The 15635-nt window shown below is 41.5% G+C and overlaps 1 long non-coding RNA gene across 5 annotated transcripts; it reads left to right on the top strand.

Moving 5' to 3' along the window:
* LOC109194827 (uncharacterized) lies at positions 1-6706 on the top strand. 5 transcript variants are annotated; one of them, XR_003214279.1, is made up of 5 exons: positions 1-426; positions 1998-2079; positions 3424-3461; positions 5939-5979; positions 6071-6706. It is a non-coding gene; the product is annotated as an uncharacterized LOC109194827 (long non-coding RNA). The 5 variants fall into 5 exon arrangements; XR_003214281.1 differs by having other exon boundaries at positions 6076-6706; XR_003214280.1 differs by lacking the exon at positions 5939-5979.
* Positions 6707-15635: the final 8929 nt, after the last annotated feature.

Below are 15635 nucleotides of genomic sequence, written 5' to 3' on the forward strand. Positions count from 1 at the left end.
CTTAAACGCAGCACATGTTGCGGCCAGCAGCCAGCGGCAGCAGACCGGTATCCGAGCGGCACAGCGCCGCATCACACAGAACTGAGTGCGTCAGAAACAGCCGAGAAACGCTGCGATTCTCCGCTTTAGTTCCCAGTGACTCAGTGCCAGCAGCGGAGCAGCTATGCTCTAGAACATGTAGGAGTCGACTGTTTCTTTTTAAGCCACCATTTTCTTTTTTATTTTCCTTTTTTGTACTTTTATCGGATAGCCCGCAAACTGTGAAACCTCTTGTCACGCCGTCGTCGGGAGTCCCCATTCATCTTAGGTCGCTTGTATCGTTGAACCGAGCGGCAAACTTTGGTGAAAACTACACAGCAACTCAGCCGTCGTCGTTATTCAAAGGACTCTGTGACATATTTGGCCTGACACCACTTTCACCATGAGGTAAGAAGCCCCTTTCTTCATTCTGAAATATTGTGAGAGGAGTGAGTGTAATTTTTTTTTTTTTTTTGGGGGGGGGGGGGGTGAGATGAAACAATGAAAACTACAAAATAACACCAACTTTGCTTCCATAACGGCTTGTATCGAGTAACCGGTACGTGCCTGCTTGCAGTGCCGTGTTCGCCTTATTAGAGAGTGTCTGTGGTCAGGTTTTATTAACGCCAGCAGGCGCGTTCAGCTGAATCTGAATTTGTGCTGCATTCGTGGACGTGCATGGGTTTGGAATGGCGCTCGCTTATTCCTCCTCCTGCTGCTGCTGCTGCTGCTACTCCCACTCTGCATGAGAGAGGATTATCATTCAGCGCTGCTGCTGATGGGGTAGCATTTATTTGATGCCACATCATGATTGTCACACACGCGCAGAGAAGCACACAGAGAATGGCTGGTAAACAAACGCGAGCTCCATAGACACCCAGTCTGAGCGAGTCTGGTGGCAAATGGCGAAGACATATGATAGCTGCTTAAACACAGAGTGCACTTGTGACATGTGTCATGAACTCAGAGGACACGGGTTTGACAGTGTTCGTGCAGCAGGTTGGATGTACCACCTGACAAAACCATCATAGCTTACGATGTGTGGCTGTTATGTAGCGTGGATGAAGCCTCTGTTTTCCATTAAAACATGATATCTTCTGAAGGGAAAGCCTGTTCTTGCAGATACTTTGAACGGCTGCTTATTCTATGGAGGTCTGTTTGTGTCCAAATTATTTTCAGATATCTATTGTGCAAATTTTATTTACATCCTTTCAATTTTACTTCACTTATGGCAAAACACTTTTTGACAAGCAGGTTGTGCTTGATGGTGTTTCTTTTGACACAAACATGTGTCAGTGCTTGTTTAATGTGGAGGTAAGACCCATCCCACACTGTGTTTGGTGGTGACATAGCAACGTGGGTTTTTGTGTAAGGAAAAAAAGGGGAATGTTGAATGATGTGCAACATGGAAACAGATGGTAAGAAATCTTTTAACCCCATAGAGAAAAAGTTGAATGAATTCTGTTAGTAATGCTGTGATGTGGTGATCACAGGAAGTCAGTGATATTCAGTGACAGCAAAATAATCGCTGACAAGTCTCAAGTTAAATGTTTCTCAACTCCAAGGTGAGCATCTGAAGTGACTAGAAATTACTATTACTTCTGATAGAATCAGACGAAAATGGACTCTAGTTTTGTCTCATTCATTTGGCAATAAAAACACTGCTTATGTTTGGAGAAGGGAGTAACTTGCAACCCAACAATACCATCCCCACAGTGAAACACGGTGGTGGGACTATTATGCTGTAGGGGCACTTCAGTGCATTTGGAACTGGGAGTCTCATCTAGAAGGAAATATGAATAAAGAAGGATATATGAAGATTTTAAAAGAGAACCTCAAGCAGTCAGGAGCAAAAGTGGGTCTACATTATCGCTTTAGTCAGACAAATGACCCAAAACATACGCCACTTCTTGTGAAGAACTACATCCAAAAGAGCAAAGTGAATGCTACTGACTTGAATTCCTTTGAAAAATCTGTAGGATGAACTGAAGACCACGGTCCATGCCTGAAGACCATCAAAGACCAATCGCTAAAGAAGAACAGGCTGAGATCTCCGTAAACGTGTGTGAGACTTGTTGAAAACTACAACAAACAACTGCAGGCTGTTATCCAGCAAAAATGATACACAATTGACCATTAGCATCAGAGGGCCTCAGAAAAAAATAACAATAAAAAATAATTAAAAGTAAAATAATGTAATGTAAGTCATCAAAACTGTGATGTTTGGCAAAGCTGTTAAGATTCCTTACAGTTTAACAGGTTAATAATTGTGTCATCATCCGTAGTGAGTGTACACATGAACAAAATTTCAGCCTCATGTAGAGCTGAGTGTGGGAGTGAAAATGAATGCTGTGTTACTTTACTCTCTCTGGGGGTCATGATGTGCAATGCATTTCTTGTGGCCTTATTTTCCAAGATTCAGTGTAACATTGTTGCACAAGCCTTGAGGTTCCTGAAATGCCTCCTGCATGAGCAGCCACACTGTAATGTTACCACCAAAGTGTCAAGGTCTAGCATTGGCCTTGTTTAGATACATCATGCATGAAAGCATGATGTATCTATGAAAGCTATGTATGTGTATGTATATATGTATGTGTGTATATAGATAGATAGATAGATAGATATTTTCTTCAGTTCATGTAGCGCTGCCATCTCCACAGGAATGTGTCCTGAAGAAGTGTCGGATTTACTTCTACTTCTATTTGACATGGCTAACATAGCACAGCAATGTTTGTCAGACATTTCCTGTTGCATGTTTCATTTGTGATGCTCACATTCATCCAGACAAAGCTCAGTGTCAAAACCGCTTCTGTGGACATTTGAGATCTTGATTTTACTTGGGGGGTGTGTGTGTGTGTGTGTGTGCGCGTGTGTGCAGGAGGCCTGCCTCCTTAAAGAAAGCCCTTAATTGAAGCCAGCTGTTGGAATCTCTCTGTAGGCCAAACTGTGGTTAACAATAGTTTTGGTTGTTTCAAAGAGCCGCATGTTGTGTCCGTGTCCCAGAATGGAAACCGCTAACTTCTCATGTCTCTCATTTTCCCATCCTCTTCCTCATATTTCTTAACAACTCCCTCATTAGTTGTTTTTAGCCTCTTATGAGCCCCTGAGCATGTGTTTTAAAGTACAAGGAGGAACGCTGAAAATGAACATCACCAAACTGCAGATAGCAACAGAGAGGAATAAAGGCTGATGTAATTTTTAACACAAGTTGTTTTCAGAGGCAGAAATCTTGTTTAGAAGGAATGTATTTGTGTGTCTGTATCATAGAACAGGTGTGTGGACGAGTGGCTGCTTGGAGCTGACTCATGCAGGACACTTGTGTTTGGATTTGTTGTTATTGTTTTCTTTTGTCCTTTCCTTCTCCCCCATGTGCCGCATGGCTGTGACCACATGAACACCCCAAAGTTATTATCCCATTGAGTATTCAATACATGCTCCTGGAGGTGAGTATTAGCAAGCCATTTTCAAAATTCCCCCCAGTTTGTTGGAATCATCACAACAAAGAAGGCAGTTTGATTATTTAACTCACAGCTGAGAGAAGGTGACTGGGTGAATGAGTTGAAAAAAATGAAGAGACTAATAGTCATGGAAGAGTTAAGGTAAAAAAAAAACCAAACCAGAGGCCAAGGAGACTTACTGAAAAAACCAAACTACTGACTGTTGATAAAGAAGTAAACACGGCCAAGTCTGGAAATGCAGTAGTGCCTTAAACCTGCATTCTTTCCAACAGCCATCCAGGGGCTGCTCTTGTGGGTGCAAAATGTAGTGAGATTGTGTAAAAGTATGAGTGTGCAGTGTTCTTCGTTTCATTCATCCTTTGCTTTTGATACCAAGGTTTAAAAATGGCTAAACTCAAGTCTTCAGAACATCAGTCCACAAACTGATTATATGGCTTTAGCAATCTTTTATGTAATGATAATAACTCAGACAAAATTAGCTTTTTTGTAATTTGCAGTTTAAAAAAAATGAAGAGGTTATGTGAGTGATTTGGTTTGTCTGTTTGTTAGTAGAATTTCTCAGAAAGGTAGGGAAATGTAATTCTAGTTTAACCATAGGTAAGGTTAGGCCCAGTTTACAAGTGATAAACTTCAGCTGAACGGATTTTGGATTTGGATTCAGGAATTATTTGAAGGATTCTTTACTGTTGCAAAATTGGGCATTTTATGTCAGAACTTAACACTAGGGATGGGTACCGGTGTTCTGACATAAACGGTAGTAACCAGACCGAAAAGCAGCGCACATTTCGGTGCTTTATTTCAGTGCTTTTTTTTTCCTGAGCCAATTCTAGCCAATCATTTTACGTTTCCGAGGATAGTAGGTGGGGCCAGGTACGTACGTTCTTTTAGAGCAGAGCTACAGATTAAAAATGCCCAAGGCGAAGCGGTCAAAAGTCTGGCTGTACTTCACAGCAAAAGATGCAAACTCAGCAGCCTGCAACAAGTGCTTTAAGGTGATACTGTGATACTGTCAAAGGAGGTAACACCTCAAATCTGATGAAACACCTGGCGACGCATAGCGGGTTTTTTTTTTTAAAGCCGAAAAATGCGCCGTGTTTGATAGCTTGCTGCGAGACCTCACACCGTGCACATCTACTGTGGGTGTGGTGCCTGTTATCGGACCCGGAGTTAGCAACATCCCCCAAAAACCCGAAGAGTAGAGTCCTGGCCCCTAGCCCTATCAGCGTAGCAGATATGATGACGGATGATGATGGCAGCAGCAGCCGTTCTCCTCTGCGTGAGTAGCTTCATGTTGTTCGTGTGTAATTAACGTTGAGTAGGCTAACCACATTATTACATTAATGCATGTAAGGTGAACTAGCAAACACTGTCGTAGTTACATGCGGCTGTCTTCTTGTTTGATGTCAGATACTCCCTTCACCCTGGCCAAAAAGGCTAAAATCACCAAAGGAAAAAGTGGAAAACAGTTAAACATGAGAGGTTTTTGGACAAAGTTTGTGTTTTTTCCATTGTTTAAGCACTGCTTCCAGCCAAGAGTGATACCATATATGCCCTATAGCTGCAGAAAAGGCTAACATTGTTTTCTTTTTACAAAAAAAACATCTGAACATGAGAGGTATTTGGACCAATTTTGTGTTCTCCATTCTTTAAGCACCGGTTTGAGCACCGTTTAAGCACCGGCACCGTTTCAAAAGTACCGGTTTGGCACCGGTATCGGATAAAACCTAAACGATACCCATCCCTACTTAACACATTGATATCAAACTGGGTAAAAAATAAACAAAAGGATTGAGAGATGGTATTGATGACATTAAAACGCCTATTGATTGTTTCACATCCATGTGTCTTGCTGGATCCAAGAACTTGGTGTATGACTTCTTAATGAGATGTATGTGTGAATACTGGAAGATGTTTAGCAATATGGCCTCGTCCTGACTCTTAAGCTCAAAGGTACCTGGTCAATGGTCATTCTTAAACCATTAGGAAGAGACTTTATATAATGCTTGTCAGCCTATTCTTCCGTGTTCTGTCAGGGCACACATGCCACTGATGCCAACTTATCTCTGGCTGTTTGATAAGCACTGTAAGGGCGATGGGGGGCTGTGAGGCGTCACGGTAATAGTTCTTGACAACTGCTGAAAGGCCACGTGCTTCTGAGGAACTACAGGTTCACGCCACAGATGAATGGCAGGAGCTGAGGTCAGACTCCATGCAGCTTGGAACATTTTAATGTAAGTGTTGCACCGGAGGAACTGTTTATGAAGGGGAAAAACACCCCCAGTCCCTCATGAGTTTAAGCTGGACCGCAGCCAGCTATGGTATCTAGTCCAAATGAGATATTAATGAGGTCATCCTAAGGCTAATTTGAAAGTGGAATAAATGGAATACACTTTACATTGACTTAAAAGACTGAAGACACAGTCGCTGATTCTGGTCTCTTCTTTGGGTTTATCGTATCTCAGAGAGTGACATAGAGTCAGGGATCCTTTCCTCGTCTTTACAGGTCAGATTAATAGATTTTCTGATAATAATATTACAAGAACTGTGATTTGATTACTGGGACACATAATGGCATCGCTCTCTGTTAATTTCAGTGTAGCAGTCTGCGTCCACAAATCCCAAGGATTCAGCCCCCCGTCTGTGCCCTATTGTAGAAACAAATGTACCCTCTAAAGGAAAGTGAGGAATTGGTAGCAAACTCTGGAGGCACATTTGGCCTTCTTCCCCTCTACTACAGAAGCTGATTGCACCTGGTTTTCAAAGTTGGAATTTTTCAAAGGCCTTGTCCAGACTGGAAGTACAATGTGCCAAAGACTTTTCAGCCTTTTTTTTTTTTTTTTTTTTTTAAATGAACTTTTTGAACAGGCCATTAACTTTATAAATCTTTGGGATTGCTGTTCCTGTATTATGGTTTCCATGTAAATGCAAAGACTGGTCCAAGTTTCCCTCCAGATGCAGAGCTGCTGATGTGACCTTGTGTTATTGTGATGCCTGAATTGTCATATAACCTTAAACATTTCCTATAAAATGTTAGAATTTATTATAAACAGACCAATCAGCTGGAAGAGTGTCAGCTGACTATAAAGCTAAATGCATAATGTTGTCTGTTTATTGATGGGGGTGAACTGAACTATAAAATGTGAAATGGGACAGGAGAATAAAGGTATTGTGCCAGAACAATTTCCTTTTGAAGTTTTTGGGGAAGATTTTGATCTCCTGGCGGCTTGCCATCATCTGTCTCTCATGCTTTCTCTCTCTGCGATTAATTTTTTCCCCCCTTCTCCTCTTTCTGCAGTCGCTGTCAGCCAGTCCATCCTTAATCTCACATTCTCATTTCCCTTCCAATCTGCTCCAAAAAGGCCCACTTTGCAGTCTTCTCTGAGCCAGGATTCCCCCCCCCCCCCCCCCAAGTTTCCATCCATTTGACGTTCCAGACAAGTTTCATCCCTCATGACTGAGGTCTTATGTTTCGGCCGTCTGCTGGATGGCTGTTTACTAAGGTAAAGTCAACCAGAGGAGCAAAGTAATCATACCGTGGATTTGTGGCTGACACAGGGCCAGCTCTCCCAGGATTATTGCTGATTCACTACAGTAGAAGATGTGACATGGAGCTCTTAGTATTAAGTCACCATAGGTAACATATTGCTTTACTTGGATGTATATTAGGGTATTTTTAAGGTCGCGACAGACAGAAAAGACCAATTTGTCTTTACCATAACCACGGCTCGGTGCTGCTTCTGAAAGTTAAGTGCCTTGCTCAAGGGTGTCTCAACAGTAATTTATAAAGAGAGCATTACTCATTCATTTTATTCATACTTTGTCCTTGCTGACCTCGTGATTCAAATCATTGGCCTCCTGCTTAGAAGCTCCCTTCTCTAATCTGTTAGCTACCACCAGCCATCACGTCCTTGGTGTTTTTCTTCTTGCTGAATGATACTTGTATTTAACTCTGTGCCTTTTCCCTGTCTTTTTCTGATGAGTCACTCCATGGACAGTCAGGATATTACAGACCAGACTGAGAAATGATCTCCTTTTTCTCTTCAGTGGTAGTTTGCTGCTTTCATGATTAGTATTTTCAGGGATATTTTGTTCCTTTGAGAAGGGGCAGTAGACAAATAAAGCACTTAAAATGCATTCCTACTGATAAACATTTTAGCAACAGAGACAAAAATAGCAGTCACATACTACCCACAGCTGAGCAGGTAAGAGATCTGGAAACAAAGGCTTCTGCAGGCAACTATTAATAATTCTTCAACAGGTCCACCTACAGAGACCTTGTGACTTCTCCTACCTTTAGATTAGAGCAGTGGTCGGGAACTCCAGGCCTCGAGGGCCAGTTTCCTGCAGATTTTAGATGTGTCCTTGATCCAACACAGCTGATTCAAATAACTAAATTACCTCCTCAACATGTCTTGAAGTTCTCTAGACGCTTCGTAATGAACTGATCATTTGATTCAGTCGTGTTGACCCGGGGTGATAAGTAAAACCTGCAGGACACGGCCCTTGAGTTCCCCACCCCCGGATTAGAGCCTAACCGATAAAGTTTATGTAAAGACTGAAGTGGCTATTTGGTGATTTATAAACCCGATGTTCTACTGCATCCATCTCTCTATAGCTTAAACTTGTTCATTTATTTATTTACTCATTTACAATGGTCTCAGGTCCAGCTGGTTGTTTATGATGTTCCAAATGTGTTTTGCCAACAGAGAAGTTTGAGTGCCCACCGGTTGATAAAACTTGCAACATAACACTTGTAACTTTGCTGAAATGTCTTTCTCCCATGTCCTATTTACTTTTTAACATTTTCTTTTGTCAGCAGTTATAAGTGACAATACTGATAGACTGGCATGTAGCTAATATCAGCTGATAATATACATCCTAAGGAAAGGGCAAAAACAGTGCTGCAAAGTAAGAGCATTTGAGTTGTAAGCGGATCAAAAAATGAGAGCTATATAAGAAAAAAAAATGTGGGACTTGGGTGGATTTTAAACTAACTGATACTTGATATTATGGGGGGTGGCAAAATTAAGATGCATAAAAATATTTTTAAAATTAAGGTTGCCACAATACACACAACAACATCAGTGAAATAAAAAGGAAGAAGTCTAGCTCCTATATTAATGTTAATGTTTTATTTGCTATAGCTGCTCGCTGCTAACTTATTGATAACTTTACACACGGCTATTGTGCCTAGCGGGTAATTGCTAATAGTTAAGCAGCTAATATTAACGTGTGGGCTGGCCAGATTAACATTTTTAACTGCTTAATACGTCACTGCTGTTGAAATGTGAAGCTTTTCTATGGTCTCTTGTTGCCAAGAAGCACTGAATTGGTTTTGGCATCCCATGGGGCCTCAACACTTTAGTATGATACCTGTCTGCTGCTTAACTGCTAATGTCTATAGAAAGAAATGTAATCTTTCAGTGCTTTCCTTTGTGTATTAGTTTGTGGTGCTAAACAAAAGTCGTATTGTTCCTAGGTACCTTCATCACAGGATCTCTCGAGGCCACTAGGTTGAAAACTATATTGGCTGGAAAAAATTGGTGAAATTGAGATTTATTAATGCTTTCCTGAAATATTATGCAAATGCTAAGTTTCTAGCTTTTGAGTGTGAAACACTGGAATTATCTGACATGTTTTTTTGGGGGTTTTTTTGTTTTGTTTTTTTTGTACAATGAATGATACCAGCTTAGTCATAATTAAACCCTGTTTTGACATTTACCAAGAAGCAGTGTTACCCAAAGATAAATGCCGTTTAACATTTAACTGTGAAATTAGTAATGATTTGGTATAAAATACTTTTCTTCTGGTTAAATATGGAACATTTTGCATCCAGAAACTGTATTTCTTTATCTTAAAGATAGCTTTTGTAGCCCCCCCCCCTTGTAATTTTTAAACAAAAATTTTGTGTGTGTTGAAATGTTCTTTTGCCTGGTAAAACATAGGTTTACATTGGCCGTTGTACATCTTTGGTACAGATTGGTGTTGAAAGTGTGGCCCAGCCCTTGCAGAACAGTTTACTGAACATTCAACACAGTACAAAGATGTTTTGGGCATGAAGTTATAGCAGTTGTTTCTTCACATTCACACATTGATTCCTGTTGTATCCTCTTTTTAAAGAAAAAATTTAATTATCTGATAAGAAAAACGTTTTCTTATCACATCTCTGTAATGCTCAGCCTCTTTGTCTCAACAAATGGCAAAGAGCAAACTCCAGCTCCATGTTAAACTGTGTGTGTGTGTGTGTGTGTGTGTGTGTGTGTGTGTGAGTGAGACAGACAAGTTGTGTGTTTACTTTACCATCCTGTGAAATTCGTGAGCTTCTGCCATGGACATCACTTACTGGGGATGGAGAGGTGGAAAGCTGTGAAGCCACTGTCAAGTCTGCACCAACGCAGAGTTGGATCTAAAAAAAAAAAAAAAAAGGGGACTGAGACTATCCCTCCTTGTACTGAATAAGTGTTCTAATGTGGGACAGATGGCTTTCAGAATGACGGTGACAAGTATTTGACAACATTCACCTGTTGTCAAACACATATATATATATAATATGTATACGCACGCACGCACGCGCGCGCACACACTTTTTTCCGCCTTGCTTGAATAGGACTACGTTCAGTTAATTAGCATCAGCAATTATTTCATTTCATCAGAAAGCTTAAGTTCCAGTTTCCATTTAGTTGAGCACTAAATGGTTATGGAGATGGGTGTGAAAGAAACCTTTAGCCAGATAATATACAAGCAGATCTAATAGCAACATTTAATTTAAAATAAAAGTACTGAGAAGATTTTTAAAATAGGAGTTTTGTGGCATACAGTTCAACCATACTTTTGGCATATGTTTCATCAGAGCATGTGAAGTCTTGACTGTGCAGGAGTGTTTGAGATGGTGTTAGTCAACAGTACGTGTCATTGCTCTGGCCAGCTGCATGCCCACGGTGTGCTCAACTGTGTGATTTGCCAGCAGGAGGCCACGCTAGCCTGATGATCCACGACAGCTCATGAATGTGCTTTTCTCCGCTCTGCACTGCCGACCTTTCACATGTCCTCTCACTCTCCTTATTCTGAGATTATACTTATGCCATTTCAGCTCTGCTGGTCGGCATGCAATGAGGAGTGACAGTGATGATGGTAGATGAGGTGAAGCAAATGTGACGCAGAAGCATTTTTGCCCCCGTTGGTTGCTAAGTTTCATTGCTTCACAGTGCAGGATCAGTTGGATGTTTCTGATCATTGTTTGGAGGATTAAAGGTCCTTTTGGACCTTGGAAATAAGTTATACAGGTTAAGCATAATTGTCACTGAGATGTGATGTGTTTATTCTTTAACTGTGTTGTTGCATCTGTTCAAATGATGTTAATATCAGTCCAGTGCTCTTGAAGGTCAGAGTTATGGTGAAAATGGAACAGGACAATTTAACTTAAAGTTAACGGCTGACCTGCTGCCTTTATTTGTAGGAACAGGTTTCCCAATAAGCTGTGCCAGTGAGCCAACATGGACTGTCTGAGGACCTTGTGATCTGCTGATTGAAATCCAACGATCAGTCAGACGTGTACATGTGGTTATAAGCAGCACTGAGGTATAATTTGTCCTGCAGCCAACCTAACGGCTACAACAAAATTAAGTGTTGAATGAGATCAAATTCTTATACAGGGAGTGCAGAATTATTAGGCAAATGAGTATTTTGTCCACATCGTCCTCTTCATGCATGTTGTCTTACTCCAAGCTGTATAGGCTCGAAAGCCTACTACCAATTAAAGCTGTATGCAGCGATATGAGGGCCCTCGCACCCCAGCACGTCGAGCCAAGCCCAACACCTACAACCAGCGCTTCCGATCTGATGTCACATTGAAGGAATTCATGCATTTAACCACCAGCTAACATTTCATGTCATTCAGTCATGATTATAGTCGTCCCACTAGGTGGCGCTCTAACCATTACTGACAAATGGCATAACAAACATTTCCGAGCTCGAGTCTCATCACGCCTGCGACCTTTGGGAGAGATTGGACATTGTGTTTTTGAGTGATAGCAGATTACTGCTTTTTGGCGAGTGATTGAAACTCCACGTGCCACCATGACCACCCCGTTTCCCTGAACGTAAAAAGCTTCGCAATTTAACATCACAAAGGTCTTTAGATTCCACACACTGGAGATTGGGTCAATATGATAAAATCCCTTGGAGGAGTTCGTCAAAGAACGGTGCCTGAAAAGAAGCGAAATTGTCGCCAAAATTACACATTAATTTCAAAATGGCTGACTTCCTGTAGGATTTGGGATATTGCTCCAAGAGACTTTTTTCTACATCTTGATATCTTCCATAAGCTTACCAGGTTTCAGACTCATACATAAAACACAGAGCAGGGGCTGTTGTTTTGAAATTTTGTAGGGGGCGCAGTGGAGCCATTTTGCGCTATTCAATGAAAATGGTAAAATAACAAGAAAGCGCTCATCACATTGGAGGTGTGCGCCAAATTTCAAGACATTTTAAACTTTCCAAGCCCCTCAAAAGCCACTTCATTGTTCATGGTGAACCGCGTGGCCACGAGGGTGCGCCGTTCAGTTTAAAGTCACAATTTCCTCACTGAAGCATCATGAGGGACTGATGGTGATATTCATCGCTTTTGAAGTGGCCACGATGAACCTGTGAAAATCAGTGCAACAAAATATAAGACATAACATTTCCTGTTGCCACTAGGTGGCGCTCTGCGTATTCCTGACAATGGGCACATCAATCTGTTCAGGGCGGGTCTGACATCATCCCTGTAAAGTCTGGTACTGATCAGACTGGATTTCATTGAGTTATACTAATTTGTTTCTGCATGGCGAGACATCAATGTTCGCCATGCTGCTGGGGTCACACCCTTTTGCGAAAAGTCACAGTTTTCACTGTAACCCAAGACCAACTCCCTAAGGCTTTCCTGGAGAAATTTGAGGCTGCAGATGTCACCCATAACAATACTGTACACCAAAGTGTAAAACATGACATTTCCTGTTCCCACTAGGCGGCGCTGTCCCTGGTATCAAATATGGCAGTTGAAATATGTTCAGGGATGGAGCCTTAACATATGTGTGCTCTTTGGTCCAGATCGGAAAATGTATGACAGAATGAGAGGCAATAAGATTTTCATGGCGAGTCATCGAAATTCGCCATGGCGCCACGGCCTCACAGTATCGCGAAAACTCAAAAGCTCCGCAATTTAACATGGCCCAGGTGTGTAGTTGAAACTGACCAAAGATGAAGCTTATACGACCAAATCCTAATGAGGAGTTCGAAAAAGTTCGAGGCATGGAAATGGCAAAATTAGAGCCAAAATGTCACCTTCACTTCCAAATGGCGGACTTCCTGTTGGGTTTAGGACATGGCCATAATAGACTTTTTTGTGCGTCTCCTAACGTTAGATATGGGTGCCAACTTTCATACATGTAGGTCATACCCATCTCGGGGGCTCGCGTTTTTCATTTTTGTAGGTGGCGCTACTGAGCCAATTTTCCCTGGACATGTCTACGGACATTAAAATACGTAAATTTTCACCAGACCTGACGCATGTGCAAAATTTCATGAGTTTTTGAGCATGTTTAGGCCCTCAAAAGGCCGATTCATTTGCCAGAAGAAGAAGAAGAAGGCCTTCGCACTCTCAGTGCTCGGGCCCTAATAATAATAAACGGAGCAGATACAATAGGGCCTTCGCACTCTCAGTGCTCGGGCCCTAATAATAATAAACGGAGCAGATACAATAGGGCCTTCGCACTCTCAGTGCTCGGGCCCTAATTAAGCATATTAGGTGATGTGCATCTCTGTAATGAGAAGGGGTGTGGTCTAATGACATCAACACCCTATATCAGGTGTGCATAATTATTAGGCAACTTCCTTTCCTTTGGCAAAATGGGTCAAAAGAAGGACTTGACAGGCTCAGACAAGTCAAAAATAGTGAGATATCTTGCAGAGGGATGCAGCAGTCTTAAAATTGCAAAGCTTCTGAAGCGTGATCATCAAACAATCAAGCGTTTCATTCAAAATAGTCAACAGGGTCGCAAGAAGCATGTGGAAAAACCAAGGCGCAAAATAACTGCCCATGAACTGAGAAAAGTCAAGCGTGCAGCTGCCAAGATGCCACTTGCCACCAGTTTGGCCATATTTCAGAGCTGCAACATCACTGGAGTGCCCAAAAGCACAAGGTGTGCAATACTCAGAGACATGGCCAAGGTAAGAAAGGCTGAAAGACGACCACCACTGAACAAGACACACAAGCTGAAACGTCAAGACTGGGCCAAGAAATATCTCAAGACTGATTTTTCTAAGGTTTTATGGACTGATGAAATGAGAGTGAGTCTTGATGGGCCAGATGGATGGGCCCGTGGCTGGATTGGTAAAGGGCAGAGAGCTCCAGTCCGACTCAGACGCCAGCAAGGTGGAGGTGGAGTACTGGTTTGGGCTGGTATCATCAAAGATGAGCTTGTGGGGCCTTTTCGGGTTGACAATGGAGTCAAGCTCAACTCCCAGTCCTACTGCCAGTTTCTGGAAGACGCCTTCTTCAAGCAGTGATACAGGAAGAAGTCTGCATCCTTCAAGAAAAACATGATTTTCATGCAGGACAATGCTCCATCACACGCGTCCAAGTACTCCACAGCGTGGCTGGCAAGAAAGGGTATAAAAGAAGAAAAACTAATGACATGGCCTCCTTGTTCACCTGATCTGAACCCCATTGAGAACCTGTGGTCCATCATCAAATGTGAGATTTACAAGGAGGGAAAACAGTACACCTCTCTGAACAGTGTCTGGGAGGCTGTGGTTGCTGCTGCACGCAATGTTGATGGTGAACAGATCAAAACACTGACAGAATCCATGGATGGCAGGCTTTTGAGTGTCCTTGCAAAGAAAGGTGGCTATATTGGTCGCTGATTTGTTTTTGTTTTGTTTTTGAATGTCAGAAATGTATATTTGTGAATGTGGAGATGTTATATTGGTTTCACTGGTAAAAATAAATAATTGAAATGTGTATATATTTGTTTTTTGTTAAGTTGCCTAATAATTATGCGCAGTAATAGTCACCTGCACACACAGATATCCCCCTAAAATAGCTAAAACTAAAAACTACTTCCAAAAACATTCAGCTTTGATATTAATGAGTTTTTTGGGTTTATTGAGAACATGGTTGTTGTTCAATAATAAAATTATTCCTCAAAAATACAACTTGCCTAATAATTCTGCACTCCCTGTATATCACTTTTCTACTCTCCCGGAGTACTCAAAGCGCTCTATACAACATACCACAATTACCCAATCACTCCAGTCTGCATGTCAAAGTGTCTTCCAATTCCCTTCAATTGATCTTATGTCTTTTCACATCTCACACATATTTAACCCTGTTGGTTAAGTTTTGTTGTCTTTGAAGTCTTTCTGTTTATCTCTCGTCCATCCATCCATTATGTTTCTTTCTTTCTTTCTTTCTTTCTTTCTTTCTTTTTTTTTGTTTTTTTTTTTTGTTTTTTTTTTTTTTTTTTTTTTTTATAAAATGTGGGTAGCTTTTTAATCAGATATGCACAGATCTCTACAAATCTCATTCTCTCCATTTGTGTTCTTAAGAGAAATAATTTTTCCACTGTTCTAGTTCTGGGATCTCATCCCAGTAGGAGATGCCATAAACACTTCTCCTAGGAGGCACACTAGTCAGATTCCCCAACCACCTTCGTGGGCTTCTTTTGCTGCAGAGGAACAGCACATCCAGTGAAATGAACAATGTTGCGTGATGTTTTTGAAATTAGTAATACAAAATTGTAAAGCTTTTGATTAGCAAGTAAGGATCAATCAGGTTGTAATTGGATAGCATTGCTTTATTTGTATGGAGTTTTTTTAGGAGCGTGCAGAGACTGTGAAGAAAATAAAGTTGTGTTAGCATGTTGAATTAGTCCAGGTTCAGAACTGACTTACTTATTGTAAAGAACCGAGTGAAACCCCTACTTGCAGGGCTGATACTGCACTATCCCTCCAGCACAACTGATGCTGTAAAGGAGCTGTGGACGTGGCTTGAGGCAGCAGGCTAGCTAGAAATCAATAATAAAACAGCAGTAGTGAATTTCCTTCTTCTCACATTTTCTCTCTGTGTAATTTGGCTGTCCTGACACCATGGAAATCCAGCAGAGTCAGACTGGAAAGAGA

Source organism: Oreochromis niloticus, linkage group LG15, assembly GCF_001858045.2.
Source record: "Oreochromis niloticus isolate F11D_XX linkage group LG15, O_niloticus_UMD_NMBU, whole genome shotgun sequence".
Lineage (NCBI taxonomy): Eukaryota > Metazoa > Chordata > Actinopteri > Cichliformes > Cichlidae > Oreochromis > Oreochromis niloticus.